The sequence below is a fragment of the Rana temporaria genome, chromosome 5, assembly GCF_905171775.1.
Source record: "Rana temporaria chromosome 5, aRanTem1.1, whole genome shotgun sequence".
Classification (NCBI taxonomy): Eukaryota; Metazoa; Chordata; class Amphibia; order Anura; family Ranidae; genus Rana; species Rana temporaria.
This window is the reverse complement of record NC_053493.1, coordinates 249,119,737-249,143,334: the sequence shown is the minus strand read 5'-3', so window position 1 is coordinate 249,143,334 and position 23,598 is coordinate 249,119,737.

Here is a 23,598-nt window from a genome sequence, read left to right as displayed (position 1 = left end):
ACCAGTACACAATGTTATATCCATAAAGACATGGATGAGAGAGTTTGGGGTGGAGGAACTTGGCTGGCCTGACATCAACCCAATGAATTGGATGAATTAGAGCGGAGACTGCGAGCGAGGCCTTTTTGTCTTGCCTGACCTCACAAATACGCTTCTGGAAGAATGTTCAAACATTCTCATAGACACCCTCCTAAACTTTGTGGACAGCCTTTCCAGAAGAGTTGAAGCTGTTATAGCTGCTAAGGGTGGGCCAACTCAATATTGAACCTTACGGACTAAGGCTGGGATTCCATTAAAGTTCATGTGTGTGTAAAGGCAGGCATCCCAAAACTTTTGACAATACAGTGTATCTCAGGAAACACCACAATGGTGATTCATTTTTTGCGATTTTGTTTTCTTTAGATTTTTGGGGATTTCAGTGGTATGAATCTGTTACCTAATGAAGTCAGTAATGCAACTGAAGACCAGATCTACTCCCAGTCATGTGATGCAGCTACTAAAATGAACACGAGAGAGAGGAAGAAAAGCACAGCAAGCTGCTAAGGTAATATGCTACTGCTTTAATATTATTATTATTATTATTATTATTATTATTATTATTATTATTATTATTTGTTTTTATCACAGTGTTTGTATCACAATCACAAGCTTTGCAGTATTTACTTGTCACCTGTGCTGGTATAGTGATTATCCCACCCACCTATTCTGCCAGCATTCATTTTAGAGTTTGCATTCTCCACAATGGCCATTGGAACACATTAAAGCTGAAATTAATATAATGTCCTTGCTCTCTAGAATGTCTTTCTTTCTTAACTGCTGTTAGAATATGCATATTCTTCTAAAAGACAGCTCTGCTCTGGAACCTTAAGCACTGAAGTATTACCCTTAGGCCTAGTACTCACGGCAGGACATGTCCGATGAAAACGGTCTGCAGACCGTTTCCATCGGACATGTCTGGCCGGGGACTGCCCGGGGACTTCTGTTCGATGGCTATACACACCATCGAACAGAAGTCCGCGCGTAAATAATACGCGGGGCGTGTCCGCGGTGTCAACGCGTCGATGATGCGGTGTCGCCTCGACAATGACGCGGCGGCGTGGGCGGCCTGCCTTTAAAATGCTTCCACGCATGCGTCGAAGTCATTCGACGCATGCGAGGGATGGCGGGCGGCAGGACATGTACGGTAGGTCTGTACAGACGACCGTACATGTCCGGGCGGACAGGTTTCCAGCGGACTGTTTTAAAGCAAGTCCGGGAAACAGTTGTCTGCTCAGAAACGGTCTGTCAGACAATTGTTTGCTGGAATCCTGTCCGCGCGGCTGTACACACGACGGAACATGTCTGCTGAAACTGGTCTGCGGACCAGTTTCAGCAGACATGTTTGGTCGTGAGTACGGGGCCTTACAGTGAGAGTACTTACCACCAATTGACATTTTCCACACTTAGGAGATGTATATTGTCCTAAAGTGCCACTGCTGTTCATACTTTCCAGTTGTAACACGTGAGGTAAATAAAACAGTTATTTTAAAAATGTTTTTCATTGATACATCACCTCATCTACCTGGAGTTAATTATCATAAACCTATTCCCATCCTCAGCTGCACTGAGTAATTGCTCTATATGGATTCCAAGACAATTAGGAGTAGCATTGATCATCCACAAATTACAATATATAACCGTGCAATGCTATATGGTTGTCTTGTTTATTATGGGGGATTATAGCTATGCATAACGGTCTAAAAACCACAATGGCAGTGAATGAAAGTGATTATTTCTGGGAATCTACAGACAGTCGCAAGGGATTAATAGTCATGTGGCTTATGTAATTGAAAATTGCCTGTATTGTTTTGAATTGTATCTATTCCGATAAAAAAAAACTGTGGAAATAAAATAAACTATGGCAAATTTTACATTTTTAATCACTCATCTGACATTCTCTGAAGGCTGGTTCATACCAGATGATTTCCAGTACATTTTTAAAATGTATCTGGAATGCCTGTACAGTAATTGCCATGTATTCCAATGGACCTATATAATATCTGTTCTTTTAACAAAATTACAATCTGCTGCAGTTTTTTTGCCTGGAACTTATCACAATGTGTGTAAACGCATGCGAACACACTGGAACACACTTAATAAATCATTGTCCTAAGATTTTTCAAGTGTCAAATTAAAAAAAGAGGATAAACAATGCACTAGAACACATTGAAAACTTACCAAAAACACACCAAACCATGCCTACACGTACATGCAGAAATGCATCTGAACTTGTGGTATGAACTAGCCCTGAAGGTAGAGGTCTACCCAATATTATGTTTTAGTTTTAAAGAGTATAAAGAAGGGTTATGATTTCTTTCAGTTTTTTATTGCTGTGTATCTGTTTCTGTTGTAATGACTGGTACAACCCAGAACAAGAAGTCAAGGTAAATAAACATAGAAATACAATTGAGTCACTTTTTAGGCTGCTTTTCTTCCTTGACAATTCAAGTTTTTACTGCTCTTTACACAAAACAGAAAAGGAAAATTTTATGTAACTGTAATATATTTTTAGCTGTAATCTTCAGATCAGAAAAAGCTGTTGCTTTGCCATCTCTGCGCTTCTCTTATTTCCTTGTCTTGTTATACTTGTTTGTTCTTTTCATGTTGCAGATCGTTGTGTTCTATTAATGCATACTTTCCAACTTTCTCCGACGGGGAATGAAGGACAACCTTTTGCAAAAAGTATGTAGGCAAAGAATACATCCCCTGACACATCCTGTTACGTGGATCATCAGGAAGTACTAAGAAAAAATGATTGGCTACATTTACAAGTGCTTTTCTCCTTTATACTGTTTTATTATACAGTAAATCCCTAAGTTACAAACATCCAACTTACATTTCACTCATACTTACAAATGGCTAGACAACAGGAAGTTAGAGGAAATCTACCTCTAGGAAGGGAAATTCACTCCTGTAATGCCACCTGCACATGATGGGATTTTCCGTCGGAAAAAACTTGGATGGTTTTTCCAACTGAATTCCGCTCAAGCTTGGCTTGCATACACACGGTCACACAAAAGTTCTCTGAACTTTCGACCATCAAGGACGCAGTGACGTACAAAACTACGACGAGCCGAGAAAATTAAGTTCAGTGCTTCCGAGCATGAGTCAAATTGTTTCCGAGTATGTGTTGGAATTTTGCACGTCGGAATTGCTACAGACGATCAGATTTTCCGTCGGAAAATTTGAGAACCAGCTATCAATCTTTTGTTGGCGGAAATTCCGACAGCAAAAGTCCGATGAATACACACGGTCTAAATTTCCATTCAAAAGTTCACATCAAACTTTTGCTGTCAGAATTTCCGATCGTGTGTACGGGGGAATTAGAGTTATCATGGGAAAAAGGTGTCTCCACTGAAGCTTTATCACCTGTCCTTGATTTTCTACAACAAACCCAATTTTTTCAAAAAAGAAAGTGAGGTGAAATATTCTTAACAGGGGCACAAACAGCAAAGCAAACATTACAGGGATGTTAACCCTTCCATATGCTATCAAAAAAATCTACATTTTTTTTTGGCTGGAGTTACACTTAAAAAAATTACATGTTCCAACTTGCAAAAAAATTCAATGAAGAACAAACTGACAAATCTTCTTTGTAACCTGGGGACTGCCTGTATTAATAATGTGACAATAAAAATATCTGTGTGACAGGTTTAGTGAAGTAAAACACTTTTGGCAGTTAAGTATTGCATTTATTATGGAGGTATGGAGGTCTATACATCTGTTAAAAACAAGGGACAGCTGAAGAGGAAAGAGGTTCAACGGAATTTGACTACAATGAGTGTTTGTCCTTCCAAATGAGAGACAGTTGAAACCTATGTTAAGGATCCATATCAGTCATCCAATCATGTGCAAGCAAAAGTATTTTTTTTCTATTTTCCTGGCACACTTTTTTTTTTTTCAATCCAGTATATTTTGTATATACAAAAACAAGAACAACAAGCAATACACACATACATCCCAAGTACAAGAAAAATAATATAAACATGGTGATTACACACTGAATCACATCAAACACACACACAAAAAAAAAGGATGGACAAACCCATGAAAAAAAATGGTTTCCCTCTCCTTTCTTCTCCTCTCCCCCTGATCCCACCTGATCCCCCTGATCCCACCCACCTGATTCCCAAATTATAAATCTCTTTTCATTTCTGACCCAAAAGCCTCCAACCACCTTTTACAAATATTCTCAAATTTCCAAGGACAACCTCTACGTTTATATTTTTCTTATATTAAACTTTCCTTTATTTGTAATCTCCATTCCTCTATTGTTGGGAGATATATTGAAATACATTTTTGGATTGCACACTATTAAGTATTCTTTGCAATGCAAATTTTCTCCACATCAACTAAACTAAGAGAAAAGTCCTTTGTAAAATAAAAATACCCTTGTAAAGTGAGCAATCGATTTGTCTTTAATAAATCAACCCTGGTGTCTCAGTGTTTAACACCTGTTTTCCTGTGCTATGAAAAAAATATTTTCAGATACTGAAGCTCAAAGAATAATAATAATAACGTGAATTAATTTTAATATTACAGTCATGACAGCAGCTAACAGGGAGGTTCTATATTTTCTGTGCTTTATTAATCCAAATGTAATAAAACTGATATGCAAAAACCAAAAAACAGACATTATTGTAATCTCATAGAAATACTGAATGCTGCTAATACCGAATTACTCCTGAGTTAAACTAAATAAAAAAATATAATTATTCCAGTTCAATTGTATCTGACCCTTTTTATTTATAAACAAAATACATAAATGTATATTTAGAACCTTTTTAATAATAGTAAATAAGATACTTTCAAAAAATCCATTACACTAGCATGATGTTAATTTTGAATGTTTGAACTACTTATTATTTAAAAAAGGCACACATTCTATAACTTTCTAATACATGCACATTTCTCCATGTGTTGTCTCTGTAAAAGTGCTGCAGAAATCCAGTAAGCTTGTGAATCTCTTTACTCTTTACTAACCTGCACAAAGATTACAAAACAGCACATATGTATACCCACCTTAAAAAAAAAAAAAAAAGAGTTTACAATAGAAAGCAGAAAAAGTAATAATGTTAGAAATTTTTATTGTATCTTTAAATAATTATACAGCAATGCAAAAATGAACTTTAAAAGTAATATTTTTAATTATTGTTATGTTTTATTTTTAACTTAGCTTTTAAATGCATCATTACGAATGGAACAACTAGGATCATAATGTTCAAAGCAACTGGATATGCTCAGATGATATCCACATAGACATAAATCACCAGCACGAAAGGCAACTTCAGGTCTCTGTTTAACACCTGCTGAAAAAGTAAAAGAGCCAAACCATGAAAAGAAACTCTGTAAATTGCTTCAGTGGCTTAATAACTGTGTTGAAGAAGTGTATGTAGTCTTATCTTATTTGAATTTGTTTCAAATGCTGGTATTAGGCTTATAAATTAATAATGGGAAAAGTGAATTTTTATCTATGAAAGGAGTTCAATAAATAAAATACATCACCATTGTGATTCCTTATTTTTTTGCATATGTCATCTCACTATTTTCTTTATATGGAGTTTATAAAGCAGTCTTACTTTATTGAATTTTTCTTTACTAACCACATTTTGCTTTCATCTTCAGTTTACCATACATTTAAAACAAACTGTACAGTATTCTTCATACATCTTTATTGTTTTTGCATCATGGTAGTATACTTAATTTTGAATATTTGAACTACTTATTATTTTTAATTAAGGCACACATTTTATAAGATATTAAATGCATAATACCCTTGATGACTTAAAGTGTGTGTATAGGCAAAATAAAAACAAAAAAGATATACTGTACAACAACTTTCTAATACATGCACATTTCTCCATGTGATGTCTCTGTAAAAATGCTGCAGAAATCCAGTAAGCTTGTGAATCTCTTTACTCTCTGCCTGTGCTTCATCAGCCTGATTAGTTATAAGTCCTACCCATTTCACATTGGTGGATTATAGATTATAGAATGCATGCCTCCTATGTTCAGTTTATCTTGCCTGAAAGACAATTTGTCAAAAAAGAATCAAGGAAAAAATAGAAGCACACACCACCAGAGGATTGACTGGTCAAAGGTGTGTTAAGTAGGCTTCAGCTTGTCTCCTCCCAAGTTATGTCCACTAACGCATTTCACCCTTTAACCCTCTGGGCAGTATTCCCGAGTCTGACTCGGGGTTAAATTTTTGTGCTGCGATCGCTAACCCCGAGTCAGACTCGGGCTCGCCTCGCAGCATTCACAGGCAGTGTTTACTTACCTTGTCCCTGGATCCTGCGACGCTGCCACGCTGTGTGAGTGAGCGGTGTCCTCCTCGCTCGATTCACAGTGCCTGTGTGCCACCGATCTCTGTTCCCTGCGACGTTACGATGCATGGGGGCGGAGAACGGCGCCAAATTAAAAAAAGTAAACAAACACATTACATACAGTATACTGTAATCTTATAGATTACAGTACTGTATGTAAAAAATACACCCCCCCCCCTTGTCCCTAGTGGTCTGCCCAGTGTCCTACATGTTCTTTTGTATAATAAAAACTGTTCTTTCTGCCTGCAAACTGTAGATTGTCCATAGCAACCAAAAGTGTCCCTTTATGTCAAAAGTGGTTTTAGAGCAGCTAGAAAACATCGATAATAAATTATAATCACTTGCAGAATTGAGCAATAGCAATTTGTGGGGAAATTCGTCATAAAAAAATAAAAGTAATGACAGCGACAATTCTGCAACTGAGCAAATTTCAGTGATTTTGATTTGATTACATTATTGAATAATTTTTATTATAATTATATTATTATTTGTTATAATTATTTCCCCATTATTTTTGCAGAGGAAACCGGTCATGTGTACATTTTCATTGAGGAAACTGTCGAGAAACTCGACGAGCCAAAAAAAAAAAGCAAGTTCTCTATTTCCTCGACGGGAGTCTCAAATTGGCTCGTCGAGTTCCTGGTCGGGCTGGTTTCCAATGAGAAACTCGAGCGTGTGTATGCTAAGAAACCCGCGCTTGCTCAGAATAAAGTATGAGACGGGAGTAAAAGTAGCATTTGTAATGGAGATAACACATTTTTCAAGCTGTAACAGACTGAAAAGTGCAAATCGTCTCTTAACAAACTTTTACTTAACACGCAAACACATGAGATTAGCATAACCAGCCCCAAGAATTTAGCCAGTGGAATCGAACTTCCTCTGCCGTTGTATGTGTTGTATGTCACCGCGTTTGAGAATGAGGAGATTTTGTCTTGACAGTGTGTACGCAAAGCAAGCTTGTCGAGTTCCTTGACAAGCCTAACAAGGAACTCGACGAAGAAAACAATGTGTTTCGCCCGTCGAGTTCCTCGGTCGTGTGTACAAGGCTTAATACTTTATTAAAGCACCTTTAGATTTTATTACAGCACTCACTCTTTTTGGGTATGAGTCTATCAACATGCCACATCTTGACTTGGCAATACTTGCACACGTTTCTTTGCCAAAACACTCCAAATCTGTGAGATTGCGAGGGCATCTCCTGTGCACAGCCCTCTTCAGATTACCCCACAGATTTTCAATTGGATTTGGGTCTGGGCTCTGGCTGGGCCATTCCAAATCTTGAATCTTCTTCTGGTGAAGCCATTCCTATGTTGATTTGGATGTATAATTTGGGTCATTGTCATGCTGAAAGATAAAGTTCCTCTTCATGTTCCTCTTCATGTTCAGCTTTCTAGCAGAAGCCTGAAGGTTTTGTGACAAAATGTACTAGTATTTGGAACTGTTCATATTCCCTCTACCTTGACTAAAGCCCCTGTTCCAGCTAAAGAAAAGCAGCCCCAAAGCAGGGCCGCCTTCTCATATGGTCACTGGCCAGGGGCCCCAAGTGTTAATGGGGCCCCATCAGGGCCATCTGCGATCTAGGGGGTTGCAGTATGGAGGTCAGGTGGCATGGTAACAGCACTGCACAGCGATTTGACATGGGAGAGGTGGGCTGTGGGTGTATCTCCCCCTTCTTGCCCCCTTTTTCCTGTCAGCCAAACGGGAATTCGAGAGTGAGGCCTTAATCTGGTTTACCGTGACACCCACCTTCCTGCTCGTTTTTCCCATTGGCCACAGCAGAGAAGAAACTGGGGAAGCATCATGGGAAATGTAATCCCGGAAGACTGGTGACCCCAATGTGTCCACAGAAGGTTCATGCTGAGCGGGCATCGGTCCTGCAGTGGCATCAACTGCCTGCCATCTTCAGATTCCAAGCTGTCATCTGAACCTTTGTAATCATTGCCGAATGTCGGCTGCTCTGTCCGCCTCCCAGCCAGAAGTCTGTGGCTGGGAACAGGTGCACAGTGCTCTCTGTGGTTGCCTTGGTGGATCCTGTTACTTAATATCTCACTCACACAAATGCTGTGAGTGAGATATTGAGACCAGTTTCATAGTGGACAGCACAGGGTGCTGAAGAGGCCAATTATTGTTGCCCATCTCCTTGTAATGTAGCCAATCCCTGCTGTACCTGTGCCAGCAGCTCCACCCCTGATGTGGACACACACAGACATGCCTGTCCTGGAAGCATGAAAGGTGTGTGTGCTGTACACTAGAGCCTACAAAATTGATGAGTGACTCCAGTGTCCAAACACCCCTCACCCCCCACCTTCACAATTGCATATGTCCCTCCCTCATCTCTGCTACTCTGAGTCTCTGATGCAAACCAGTGGGTCCCACTCCTCTGAAAAGCAATCGGCACATGGATTGCACATGGATTGTTTTTCAGAGGTATTTGACAGGCAGTAAGGTGGCCCTCACCACCTGTTTTGTCCCCTCTGAAATGCTGCATCACCCCAATCACAACCATTTGCATTGCATGCGGTTTTGGAGAAGATTCAGCATGGACCCTTTTATTTGAATGAGTTGCGTTTGGTGAGCAGTAATGCCCAAATGCAACTGGTAATATAATTCTTCTATAACTCTATAATATAATTCTTGTTGCAGTCATGAAGAAAATAATTGTGGCTGCAGCATGTGCAAAAGCCCAGATAAGGGTTTTCTGGTGTGAAAATACCTTTACCACCTGCCACCCACCAGCACTATTTTTATTGAGCTTGGGCGTCACAGGCATGCCAGACAACATACTCGTATGTCGCTACTTGTTTTCCGTTTTTTTGGGGCACACACGCATGCCCCCACCAACCCATGCTGTGATTGGAGACAGCATCAGTTAATTGACAGGTTTCAGCAAATAATTTTGCCAGAAACCTGCTGATCAGCTGTGTCCAATCACAACACAGAGTCCTGTGTTTACAAACACACAGGACTCTGTACACAGAACAATAACCTGCCTGTTTCTTCTCCCTGGGGGGGGGAGCAGGGGGGAAACCAACCAGATCTGTAAGTAAAAGCAACACACATTACACTTGATGGGCACATAGTTAACCTCTTCCCAGCCAGTGTTATTAGTACAGTGTTGGTGTACAGTATTAAATCTGACAACTGTCTAAATGTCAGTATATATTCCATAATTTGTAGACGCTATAACCTTCACACAAACCAATCAATATACAGTACACTTATTGGGATTTTTTTTTTTACCTAACATATGTAGCACAATACATGTTGGCCTATGTTTACAAAGAAATAAGATTTTTTCAAATTAGATATGTTTTATAACAGTATAACAAAATCTGACATCTTGTAGGGGCCCCCATGCAAAACTTTGCCCAGGGGCCCATATTGCTATTAGGATGGCCCTGCCCCAAAGCATGATGCTGCCACCACCATGCTTCAATGTGGGTATAGTGTTCTTTTGGTGATATGCAGTGATGTTTTTGCGCCAAACATATCTTTCGGAATTATGGCCAAAAAGTTCTACCTTGGTTTTTGTCAGACCATAACAAATTTTCCCACATGCTTTTGGGAGACTCCAGATGTATTTTTGCTAAATGTATCTGGCCTTGGATGTTTTTCTTCATAAGAAAAGGCATATATAGTGTGGGGCGTGGACGTGCACCCTGCCTTTGGCCAATCATGGCTCTCGCAGCAGATCACGCTGTGATTGGTCAAAGCATGCGAGTCAGGTGCATGTTTGGCCAAACAGCAGCTGTCAATGCACCAAGATCTCACATTGCATTATGGGGTGCTCCACGGTGCTTGAATTTTCCGCGAATGCCTCATATGTTCGGTTTGTTTGCGAACAAATGAACACCCGATATTCAAGTTGAACTTACATTCGATTCGAACACCAAGACCATCTCTAATAATGAACTTAATGTGGACCTTAGTTTCCTAAATCATTATCCAACAGTTTTATGGCTACTCTAACATCTCTGACTTCCCCCTCCCATTCCATGGCCCTCTCCTTGCTTTAGCTCACCAACTATCCAAGCTTAGTTATCATTGCTGTGTACTTTTGTTTGTGTTTTTATTTCCTCAGAGATTGTCTTATTAACATTTTGCTAAAACTTTGTGCATTAGCACTGCTTGGACCTTGAAGAATGGATGTTAGTGCAAGTAAAAAAAATAATCACGGACAGTATTTAATTGAAACACCTCATTCATTTAGGGCTGCAAACTATTTTTAAAACTGGGTGTGCTTCCTAGCCAAGACAGTGACAACCAAACATAGTTACTGTACATTTGTTGAAATTTCATGTTGGCCATGGGGCACTAATAATGTTGCTCAGAGGTTTATGATGCATGCAAACAATGACATTGTTGTTGCTGGTTTAGAGGTAAATGTAGAGATTCTCTTGGTTGCAGGATGCAATGACATTTCACATAAATTCCATTTGTATATAATCTCCCTGCCAATAGGCTTCTTAGTATATTTCCATTATGTAGCTCTGTTTCACATAATTCTGTTAAATCACCCTCTGTATGGATTACAAATAATGACATTGTCGTACCCTATGATATTGGCATCACCAGGGATCTGGTGAGCTATAAAGTTCTCTCTGCTCGTGCAGGGGTCTGACTGTTTGTTTTCAAGTGATTAGATTTCTCCATACATGCAGGCATATTATTCTTATAATATTGATCATAGTACATTTGTAGATTTTGCATTCCATCTGCAATAAAATATCAAATATTTTGATACTACATCTAATTATGGTTATACATCAAAAGTAGTTAAATTAATTGATAGTTACAATGCTATGGAAAAACATATCATTGATTAACCTGGTGTTACTGATGTTTACAAGTTTGGTTACTCAGCCTGTAAATAGAATGGTTAATGCCGCAGCATATAATCTGTTACATACCATTGGCTTTACATTTTACCCATACTGCTTAAACGCAAACCGATTGTTGTGACAGCATCTCTGGTTTTCTTCACTGCTCCTTAAAGCGTTATCACTTGATTTATTTAATAAATTTGAAGCCTGAGCAGTGTAGTTTCTATTGGAATGCTTCCATGCTGTGTTCGTTGAAGTGCTAAGTAATTTGCTTCTAGTGGAGGCACATATCATTTAGCACTACAGTGTATATTTAACAGGATGATGAAAAACACATTTTTCATCAATTCACAGGATAATGATGATCATCTTAATTCTCTTTTTTTTTTAACATTAAGTTTATCTCCAAGGGGAAAAGCATTATTTTATATAATCTTTTCCCATGTAGTGTTTTCTATCACAGCTGACAATAAGTAACATTGGCCATACTATAACTATATACTATATCTAGTCACTGTTGTGACTGACAGTAACATTGATGAAAAAGATACAGTATTGCTTGTTAATTAGGGAGCACTAATAACCTGTAGAAAATTTTTAAGGTTCAATATGTAGTTACAGTTAGGGATGAGCTTCGAGTTCGAGTCGAACTCATGTTCGACTCGAACATTGCCTGTTCGCCTGTTCGGCGAACAACGAACAATTAGGGGTGTTCGCGGCAAATTCGAAAAGCCGCGGAACACCCTGTTAAAGTCTATGGGAGAAATCTAAAGTGTTAATTTTAAAGGCTAATATGCAATTTATTGTCCTAAAAAGTGTTTGGGGACCTGGGTCCTGTCCCAGGAAACATGTATCAATGCAAAAAAAAGTTTTAAAAACGGCCGTTTATTCAGGAGCAGTGAATTTAATAATGCTAAAAGTGAAACAATAAAAGTATAATATTACTTTAAATTTCATACCTAGGGGGGGGTGTAAAGTCAGCATGTGAAAAAGCGCATGTTTCCCGTACATAGAACTGTCCCTGCACAAAGTGTCATTTCTGAAAGAAAAAAAGGCATTTAAAACCGGCTTTGCGGCTCTAATGAATTGTCGGCTCTGGCAATTCAGAGATGATTCATTCATAAAAAATAAAAATAAAAAAGCTGGGGGTCCCCCCAAATTCCATTAACAGGCCCTTCAGGTCTGATATGGATATTAAGGGGAACCCCACCGTCAATTTAAAAAAAAATGACGTGGGGTTCCCCCCAAATATCCATACCAGACCCTTCAGGTCTGGTGTGGATTTTAAGGGGAACTCCACCCCAAATTTAAAAAAAAAATGGTGTGGAGTTCCCCCAAAAATCCACACCAGACCCTTATCCGAGCACGTTAACCTGGCCGGCTGCAGAAAAGAGGGGGGGACAGAGTGCGCCCCCCCCTCTCCTGAACCGCACCAGGCCACATGCCCTCAACATGGGGAGGATGTCCCCATGTTGATGGGGACAAGGGCCTCATCCCCACAACCACAGCCATCGGGTCTGCGGCTGGGGGGCTTATCAGAATCTGGAAGACCCCTTTAACAAAGGGGACCCCCAGATCCTGGTCCCCCCTATGTGAATTGGTAATGGGGTATACTGTACCTCTAAAATTTCACGAAGGAAGTGTAAATAGTTAAAAAAAAACACACAGACACAGTAGAAAAAATCCTTTATTAATAAAAAATAAAATAAAAAATCCAGCGATGTGAATCCACTCTCGGCCCGGGCCCCGCTCCAACATTGTCTTCTATCCTGCGACGGATGATCTCTCCAGCGACGGACTGGGCTTTCCCAGTGACGTACGAGGGTGCGTCAGAGGGGGGCGGGTGGCCGCTTCCCCTATATAAGAAATGTCACAGCTCCAGCGCGTCATTCCGCTGGGCTGTGTCCAGCGGAGAGTGGAGCTCGCCTGCTGCGCTCTGGACGGACGGATCTTCTCATCGCTGGACCGGACCGCTGATCACCCGTCCGTCGCTGGAGAGATCGTCCGTCGCAGGATAGAAGACAACGTTGGAGCGGGGCCCGGGCCGAGAGTGGATTCACATTGCTGGATTTATTTTTATTAATAAAGGATTTTTTTCTACGGTGTCTGTGTGTTTTTTTTTAACTATTTACACTTCCTTCGTGAAATGGTAGAGGTACAGTGTACCCCATTACCAATTCACATAGGGTGGGCCCAGGATATGGGGGTCCCCTTTGTTAAAGGGGTCTTCCAGATTCTGATAAGCCCCCCACCCGCAGACCCCCACAACCACCGGGCAAGGGTTGTGGGAATGAGGCCCTTGTCCCCATCAACATGGGGACATCCTCCCCATGTTGAGGGCATGTGGCCTGGTGCGGTTCAGGAGAGGGGGGGCTGCACTCTGTCCCCCCCTCTTTTCTGTGGCCGGCCAGGTTAACGTGCTCGGATAAGGGTCTGGTGTGGATTTTTGGGGGAACTCCACGCCATTTTTTTTTAAATTTGGGGTGGAGTTCCCCTTAAAATCCACACCAGACCTGAAGGGTCTGGTATGGATATTTGGGGGGAACCCCACGTCATTTTTTTTTAAATTGACGGCGGGGTTCCCCTTAATATCCATATCAGACCTGAAGGGCCTGTTAATGGAATTTGGGGGGACCCCCAGCTTTTTTATTTTTATTTTTTATGAATGAATCATCTCTGTAATTGCCAGAGCCGACAATTCATTAGAGCCGCAAAGCCGGTTTTAAATGCCTTTATTCCTTTCAGAAATGAATGTGCAGGGACAGTTCTATGTACGGGAAACATGCGCTTTTTCACATGCTGACTTTACACCCCCCCCCCCTAGGTACGAAATTTAAAGTAATATTACACTTTTATTGTTTCACTTTAAGCATTATTAAATTCACTGCTCCTGAAAAAAAGGCAGTTTTTAAAACTTTTTTTGCATTGATACATGTTTCCTGGGACAGAACCCAGGTCCCAAACACTTTTTAGGACAATAACTTGCATATTAGCCTTTAAAATTAACACTTTAGATTTCAAATGTTCGAGTCCCATAGACTTTAACGGGATTCTAAAGTTCACACAAACATTTGGTGTGTTCCCAAGTTCTGATGCGAACCGAACAGGGGGGTGTTCGGCTCATCCTTAGTTACAGTATATATGTACATCACCATTTTTCTAGGTAAATATATTTGTAAAGGTGCTATTGACATGAAGGTTTCACCACATGTCGGTAACAACCCGTGCAACCCATACATAGAAAGAAACCAAAACAAATACGCTCAGAAATTAAGTTATGTGTAATAAAATGGAATGACACAGGGAAAAAGTATTGAATACGCTAACTGTAATTTATTTATTACTTTGTACAAAATCCTTTGTTGGTAATGACGGCTTCAAGATGCCTCCTGTATGGAAAAACTAGTCGCATGCATTGTGTGATTTTAGCCCATTATTCCACACAAGCAGTCTTCAAATCTTAAAGGTTCTGTGAGCCTCTTCTATGAACTCTAAACTTTAGTTCTTTCTATAGATTTTTTCTTGGATTCAAGTCAGGTGATTGGCTGGGCCATTCTAGCAGATTTATTTTCTTTCTTTGAAATAAATTATGCGTTTCCTTGGCTTTGTTTTTGGGACCATTGTTTTGCTGCAATGTCTACCCTCATTTTATCTTCATTATCCTGGTAGATGGCAGCAGATTTTTTATCAAGAATGTCTTGGTACTTTTTCCATTCATCCTTCCTTCAAGGATATAAAGTTTGCCAGTACTGTATGCTGAAAAACAGCCTCACACTTCACGTTTGTTATGGTGTTTTTGGTGATGTGCCTTTTGACCTCCAAACATGGTGTTCAATTTTGGTCTCATCTGACCAGACTATATCCTCCCAGTATTTCACAGGCTTATCTAAATGTTGTTCAGAAAACTAGCTTCAACATGCTTTTTCTTCAGCAATGTAGTCTTGCGTGGTGAGCATACAGGCCATGGTGGTTGAGTGCATTACTTATTGTTTTCCTTGAAACAATTGTATCAGCTAATTCCAGGTCTTTCTGAAGCTCTCCACAAGTAGTCCTTGGCTCTTGGACAACTCTTCTGATAATACTTTTCACTCCTCTGTCAGAAATCTTGCGAGGAGCACCTGGCCATGGTGAAATTAATTTTTTTCCACTTCCATATTATGGCCCCAACAGTGTTCACTGGAACATTCAGAAGTTGAAAAATCCTTCTGTAACCAATGCCATCTATATGTTTTGCAACAATAAAGTTGTGAAGGTCTTGAAAGCTCTTTGCTTTTAACCATCACAAGATGTTTTTTGTGTGACACCTTGGTAATGAGATACCCTTTTATGGGCCATCAGTAGGGACTGAACCAGCTAATATTAATTTACACTGATAAGGGGCAGGGTTGCTTTTAATTACTGATAGATTTCAGCAGGTGTCTTGGATATCAAAATGAGAGCAGTGGCTGTGTTCATGCAGTTGCTATTTCCCAATTGACTGCCTGCAAAGGGATGCATGAAACACCTGTGCATACCCATGACATGGCCTCATAGGGGGTGTATGCTGTAGAATGCCCTGTGTGAACAAGGTCCTACTATTTTTTTAATTATAATTGTATTTTTATTTTACTTTTTTACAATTTTATTGTCAATATTTTGTACAAACATTTTTTTTGGAAGGGGGCTCTGGTAAGATATCGGGGGTCGAAACAGACCCGGGATGTCACTTTTTTTGAGAAAGAGACAGGGATTGAAGATGTAGAGTCCTCGGCCCCTTTCTCTGCAGCCTCAGCTACATTGAAGTTTCTGTATAGAGACCCCTACTTATTTACAAATTGAAGTATATGATCACTGTCAGTGTTGATTGGAGGATCAAAGCTATTTTTTGTATCTTCAACCTGTAGTTGAAAGAAAGAAACTTGCATAATGTATGTCCTGCCTTAGATTTTTCTTTTCCTAGAGCTACCAATAGTGTAGATATGCTTCCTAATAATAAGACTCCCAGGAGTTAGGTCTTCCAGCATTCTATAAATAAATCCTTTTGTCTACAGAAATAGATGCCATTATTGCATCTTCTCAGATTAATTCCTTTACCAGCCTATATGTATGAGGTGATATCGGTGGCTACTGTACATTGAATAAAGTAAGGATGCAATATATCAGGATTCATATCACCCAATATCATTGCTTACAGTACATGTCAAATTAATAGGCAAAATGTTTGAAAATTACTTGTTCGCAGTAATACATAAAATGAGAAATATAAACCAAACGGGCTTTATTCCTTAATAAATCTATGTCCCTTAGTATTTGACACACCATTTTAAATGTACAAATAGCCCCAGATAATATAGAACCTAAAGCAATATTATCTCTGGATGTAACTCAGACCTATGATGGTATTGAATAATTGTATTTGTGAACAGTGATAGCAAAAAAAAAAAAATGTCACCCCTAATGTACTAAATGGGTTCAAATTCTATATTGTAGATATCAGAGTAAATAATTCTTTGAACAAATTGCCTCCTTAGTTGATATTACATTTTGGCACTCGCCAGGGATGTCCATTGGCAGAGAGGATCAGACATTCATTGTACATCAATGGTTTTAAACATGGTCCAATAAAAGGGAAACATGATTTATGCAAATGGTGTTGTTTTTATTTGATACAAGTCACTCTTTATAAATCATGAAAATAATTTTTGTTTTGGTCATTATTCAGGATAGCCACCTGGCTCTCTTTTCAGCAGTGTCACTGCTTAGGCCTCAACCTTGACTAATTTCCGGTCCCTCAGACTCACCTAGCTCTCCTAGCACTCTGGGCTCTCCTGGCTCTGTAAGACTTTTAGTTGCAGCACCCTGCTGCACATACCCACTCCCTGGTCTCTCAGTAGAGGATCTCCTGGCACTCTGGGCTCTCTGAACCCTCTAAAACCTCCAGATTTCTTTGGCCCCCAGACCCACCTAGTTGTCTCAGCTATCCCAGTCCTCCAGACTCGCCTAGTAATCTCAATGATCTCAGCCCTATGGACACAGAATCTCTCCTCTAGCATGGAGTGCTGTCTCTTGAGTGGAGCACACCTATATCATAACTGGAGCACTAAATTATGCCCAAGTCCTTCATTATAAGGACTGTGTGGACCTGCATTCATAGCCTGAATGTCTCCTGCAAGACCTGGACACTGAGTTAGAGATTTATTCCCACCCAAAACTCTTTGAAATCTCCAAACTCCAGAACCCAATCTGGGAATACCAAAACCTGGAGAAAAACAGGGTTCTCTGCTCATAATAGATATTCTGGAGCCCCATATTCCTCATAAGTGCAAACCCTGCATCATTTGTATATCCATTTTCACAGTGGCAGGGCCCAATCACTGTCACAGGTCCCTATTTTTCAGCTGCTGAATAAAATTTGGAGATTAGTGAAGAAATCACTAGGGATAAAGGTGTTTACACCTATCTGGAGCAAGTATATATATATGTATCTATCTCTATCTATCTATCTATCTATCTATCTATCTATCTATCTATCTATCTATCTATCTATCTATCTATCTATCTATCTATCTATCTATCTATCTATCTATCTATGGAAGTGGCAAACTTAGAGTGATACACTTTTCGAAAACAAGGGATTTAATGAGCTGTTGTATTGTAATGATTCTCTAAAATCCTTAAAAAGGAGTTTTCCTATACCTAGACAGGATTTTTATGAGTATTTACAAATATGCCATGCTTTAGGCTGCCCGGAGAAGATATTACCTACTGTATGATATGCTATTTCAGATTCCAATAAAAGAGAGTCTGATAATACTGATCGTACCAAAATTGTAATTTCCTCTGTATATAAAATAATAATTTGTAAAAGTTTGAAGAAATATACCCTGAAATGCAAATAGCAAGGGTATTAAGACATGTTAAATAGGATAAATAGCTAGAGCTACAAAGACCTATTCCCACTTCCTTGATATCAGACTTCCAGAGAGTAACTCAGATGTTTATTGTTCATAAGTTTAATAGAACTCCTCATTCACTTTATAGTACAGACCTTCTGGATAGTTCTAAATGTCTAAATAAGTAGATGCCAACTGGTACTGGGAGGTTTTATTCACCTTATCAGGAGGTGTCCTAAGTTGGTAAGATACTGGAAAGATACTGTTCAACATAATATTTTTTTTAAACAAATGTTGTATGCAATTTAGATACAAGCATTTTGGTTACATATACAGACTTTCAAAAATCTAGTTATTTTAAAATTGGTGCTTAGTAAAACATTTTTCCTAACTAAAAAAAATAATGGCCCAAAATTTGATTTTACCACTGACAGTGAGGAAATTAATTTTGTCAGTCGATATGAATTTGAAACTAGAGCAGTTGACTTATTAGCATAGGGGATCCTAAAACAAAATTCTAAACATTTGGTTGGAATGGCTTAAGGTATCAAGTTTGGTACTGATTTGGTGAGAATATGAAAGATATTACAAACTCAGAAATGCTGGAGGAATACCTTGTACTTTTTCTTTACTAAAGGGATGGAATAGATTTAAATGATCGATATTACAAACATGTAATGTTGATTTATGTTTCATGCTTTTTATTACTGGTTGGAAGTGGTTTGTTTTGTATTGATATGTTTTATGATATGCGTATTTGTTGGGAACATATTTTTTTTCAATAAATTAAATAGGAATACAAAAAAAAATCATTTAATTAAAAATTACAGTATGATCAATAACTGAAAGAGGAAACTGTATTAGTAAGCTTAGCATGATCATCGCATTGATGAGTTGGAATCAGTCCACAATAAATTTCTTTGTAAACCAGTTTTAAAATATAACAGACTTGTTCACATTAAACCAGATAATATTCAGGTGCTTGATTTGTATTGGATATGTGTCTTGTGCCTGAAACCCACTGTAATGAACTAGCTCACAAATCACTGGGTAATGGGAATCTACTTATACATATTGCTTAATTAAAAGTTGTGAGCTTATTAACATGTGTCTTTGGCAGTGAGCTTTGGAGATGTAATCTCTGTGCAAATCAGACTGGGTTGTAAAAGTTTTATAGATCTGATAACCAATTATTTTGCTAAAAATGAAACATAGTATGAAATATACATTGTGCATGTGTAAACTGCTTGGGATATAGGAAAGAGAACACAATTTAGATGTGTTACTTGTTACTATTCATTATACATTTAAATACAATGTAACGATTAGATCTATCTATCTATCTATCTATCTATCTATCTATCTATCTATCTATCTATCTATCTATCTATCTATCATTTGGTTAAAGAAAGATAGGTCTTTTGTGAAGATGCTCTTGGTTCAGGATAGGTATATACTAGTAGTTATGTTTCCTTAGGAAATGGTTGGTGTTAGGTTTACAGGGAGGAAGTGTTAGCTCTGTGATGAAAATGTCTAATATTGACCCTATATCTCTGAAAGCTAATGCACATATCTAATCTGGATATAACTGGATGCTACAGAGAATAATCTAACATGAGTCTAAAATGTCCCTATTTGCACAGTCCATAATTCCACTGTTTTATTTGACTTGTGAACCAACGTGATGTAACAACGATACAGAATGTTAATTCCTATGCTATTTTCATAGTCAATAAACTACACAGAAATTCAGAATAATGTTTAAACAGCTAAGAAGGGAGATGTTACAAGACATAACTCTGTATCACCCCTGCATTGCATATGCCCTTTTGCAGATGCCTTGTTTGACAGAAAATTTGAAAAAAAAGGTGAACACATAAAAAGTGAACCTATGCAGGGCAAAGCAATACATTTTGGTTTAATGCCAGCCCCACCATCAACTCATACTTACCTTATTTTCACTCTATCACCACTCTGGACACTGGGAGCAAAGAGAGGAAGCCCTGCATGGAAGGTTCACTTTAGGGTAAACATGATTTATTGTAATAAAAAAATAAGTACATTGGTATATTCTTCAAATCACAGCCAAGTACAAATTGGTCTGGCCATGATTACATTTTAAAAATCAAAAACTGACTTGCTCAAGCTTCAAACATAAATAAAAAGTTTGACTTTAAAAAACATAGTAAAAAATGATTTTCTAAGATGTTAAATTAGGGCTGAACGCCTTATAAATGCCTAGGTATTTGTTGTTACAGTAACAGGACATTAGAAGCTGGAAATCTTACCTGTTTTGGATTAGTGCAACAATTTATGTGATTTACTGAACCTATTCAAATCAAACGGTTTCCAAAGATGTAACATCAATGCACCAAAAATAAAAAATAAACAACTGGAAGCCCTTGAGACTCTGCAAAGTTGCCCACAAATAATTATGTAATGGTTCTGTGGTCTGGAAAAGGGGTGGTCCAATACAGAGCTTAAATCAATCAAAATGCCAGGAAACTGTATGGTACCCCATTGCAATGTCAATCAAATCTTTTGTACTGTTATGCACAGTTCCTCCCTACCATGTAGCATATCCAAAAGCATCAAATATACAGCATACATACAACAATTAATCACATATTGAAATCAGTGAGACTTGCCCCCAATCAAGTACTGTCATTTTGCAAGATCTCAAATATTTTTGAATTGCCATCACTGAAGGAACTGCTTGGTAGTTTTGGGTTCCCTGTTCTGTGCCAAGAATGAGCTCAGCCCCTCTTACACACCTGGTTGAATATAAATCGCTGCAAGCTCAGACAGAGACACCAGTAACCTGGCTGTGGGTTGCTACCAGGAAATATACACACACACCAGTTTAGTCAAAGATTTACTTCATTCATGTATTTCAAATGTGTCATGTATTGAAACAGGTTAGAATAAACGACAGTTAGAACATAATGATCACATTGTGGGTAGATTTGAACACAGTCTGTTAGACATAGTAATAACTACACCAACATGACTAAGATCAGGTTCTATACCACTAACTGAAATCAATATCTGAATTAGCAGATCAGCAATAACCAATGCAAATAAACATTAAATGCAGTCTGAATGATACTGATACTACCCTAGTTTATATTGAATGCTAAGGGATTGGCTGGGGTACAGTGTAGTGTCTCCTAAGAGGTGCCTCTTTAACAAGGCAAAGGGGCAAAATGTCTCTAAATAGCAACTGTTAAGTGTAGTCTTTAGTCCTGACTCTTCAGCCAGCTAAATATTGGGGCCCAGTAACTGTTGGCACATTTTAAGGCAGGCAACGAGGCCTGCAGACAGTACTATAGCCATAATGTAGCAATTCCCAATGCCTCTTTAAAAGGAATAGCAAGTAATGGCCATAAGGCCCAAGACCCAGCAACACAGCAGTGGTGGCCCCTCTGGCTGCTCCATGGTGACTCCAATGACAGTGAAGCAAGGTCTGTGTCCTGGCAGTGGCTCTCCATGCTCAAGTCACTGCCCTGTACTGTCCAGCTTCCTCACACGCAGTCATGAGTTTCTGATGGCACATTCTTCCTCTCGACAGTATGGCACCTATAGCATGGTTCTCTCACTCTTGCTGTCTCCATGGCTCTGTTCTCTCAAAGAATTTGCCCAGGTCAAACTTCTTGCTCTCTCCTCATCTGTAATGGAAAGAATCATATTTATTGTACTTCTTGAGCCCATAGTCCCCAATAATTTGTATTTCGCAGAACCCCTAACTGACTATATATCCCATGATCCTTAGTGGCTGCTCCACAACTGTCTTTGATTGGATCCAATACTGCTAGCAGAAATGAGGGGGGGAAGCAGGAGTGGGGGGGAAAGAGCGGGCAGACAGTCACAGCCAGCAGCCAATTGAATTCTGAAAGCTGTAATTACAGTTTGTCCCCTTTACCTGTTTGCTGCTGACTGCTGCTTTGGGCTCAGCTGTATGGTACTACACATTTACAAAACCATAATTTAGAGAACAGAGAAAATAAGACATATGGACATAGCTGACTAGATTTTGCGAGCTGCAGTGGATTAAGATTTTAAGGTACCACACCAAAATGCATAGTACAGCTGGAAAATAGTAGACATGTGCATTTGTTTTTGTTCGAATGCATTTTCGTCCGAATTTCAGGTATTTTCGTTATCGTTTTAACAAACGGTAACGAAAGCACAGAAAACGAAAACCGAAAGATCCGACATAAATAAATGCTTTATTTTCGTTGCGGGCGAATGTGCCTTAGTCCAATATTATTCTACATAAAGAGAAAAGATTCGACATAGAGAGACATGAAGAGTCGAAATTCTTCTTTTTTTTTTTTTTAAAGATTCTATCGAATCTTCTTTTTTTTTTTTTTTCTTAGAACATTCGACAGACACCATAAGCCTTCAATGACAGATTCAACCTTAATTTGGATTTTTGAACGAATGCATTTTTTTAACGAAAAACAAAATAAATAAAAACGAATTTCAGGAGTAACGAAATAAATTAATTTTTCAGATGAAAACGAAATTACGAAACTAAATATTTCAGTGTGCACATGTCTAGAAAATAGGTTGATTTGAGTGAACTGTTTCACCACTGCACCAATGCAATTCCTATTGTTGATGATCCAGTACAGATGCAGTTTTGCTATGCTTAATTAATTTTTTCTTTGTGAACTGGCAAAAATATACTATTAATACTATCGTTCTGAAAAACATTCTTTAGGTGACAGTTTGAGGGTCTGTTCTGATGGGCTTTGGGATTGTGTCAATATCATCGTTTGACATCGGTCTTCGATATTTCTGTGACTTTTCAGAATTCATTGATATGTGCATATGATTTGCAGTTGACCTTTTTTAGGCCTGCTTCTAGCGGGTTTTTGCATTTCCATAAGACTTGCATGGGAATGCAAAACCCATACAATGCAAACAAAATTTACTGCTCTTTTTCTTTAGGTAAGAAATCTTGAACATAATGAAGGAATCAAGGTGGATCCAGCAATCTTTGGAATTCTAATGTGTTCAAGCCTTGCATATGTATCATCACATGCCTCAGCCACTTCCAAGCATATGATCTTCCCATGGAAGAGAATTGCATCTTTCATGGCCAAATGTCACACCAACAATCACCATACATACATAAAAGATAACAAACCAAGAAAGTATTTGATCACCCCCCCTCCATTGAAGAGAAGTTCATATTTCATGACCAAATGTTGTCACACCAACAATCACCATACAAACTGTACATAAAATATAAAAAAGCAAGAAATTCTTTGATCAACCCGCCCCCCCTCCACACACCAAAAATAAACATAAACAAAAAACATTATTCTTGCCCTGTTAACCCTTTGGAGACTTGCTTTTCATTTACCCATGTGATGCTATTTCCCCCTATTGCTATACTCCACATGCTCAGGTGGTTTTGGAGAATAATTATTTGCATTTTATTGTTTACTGCCTGTCTTTGTCTTGAAACCAGCATACAGTATGTATCAAGAAGTAGAGGGAGAAGGCGTTGGCAGATGAGTAAACACT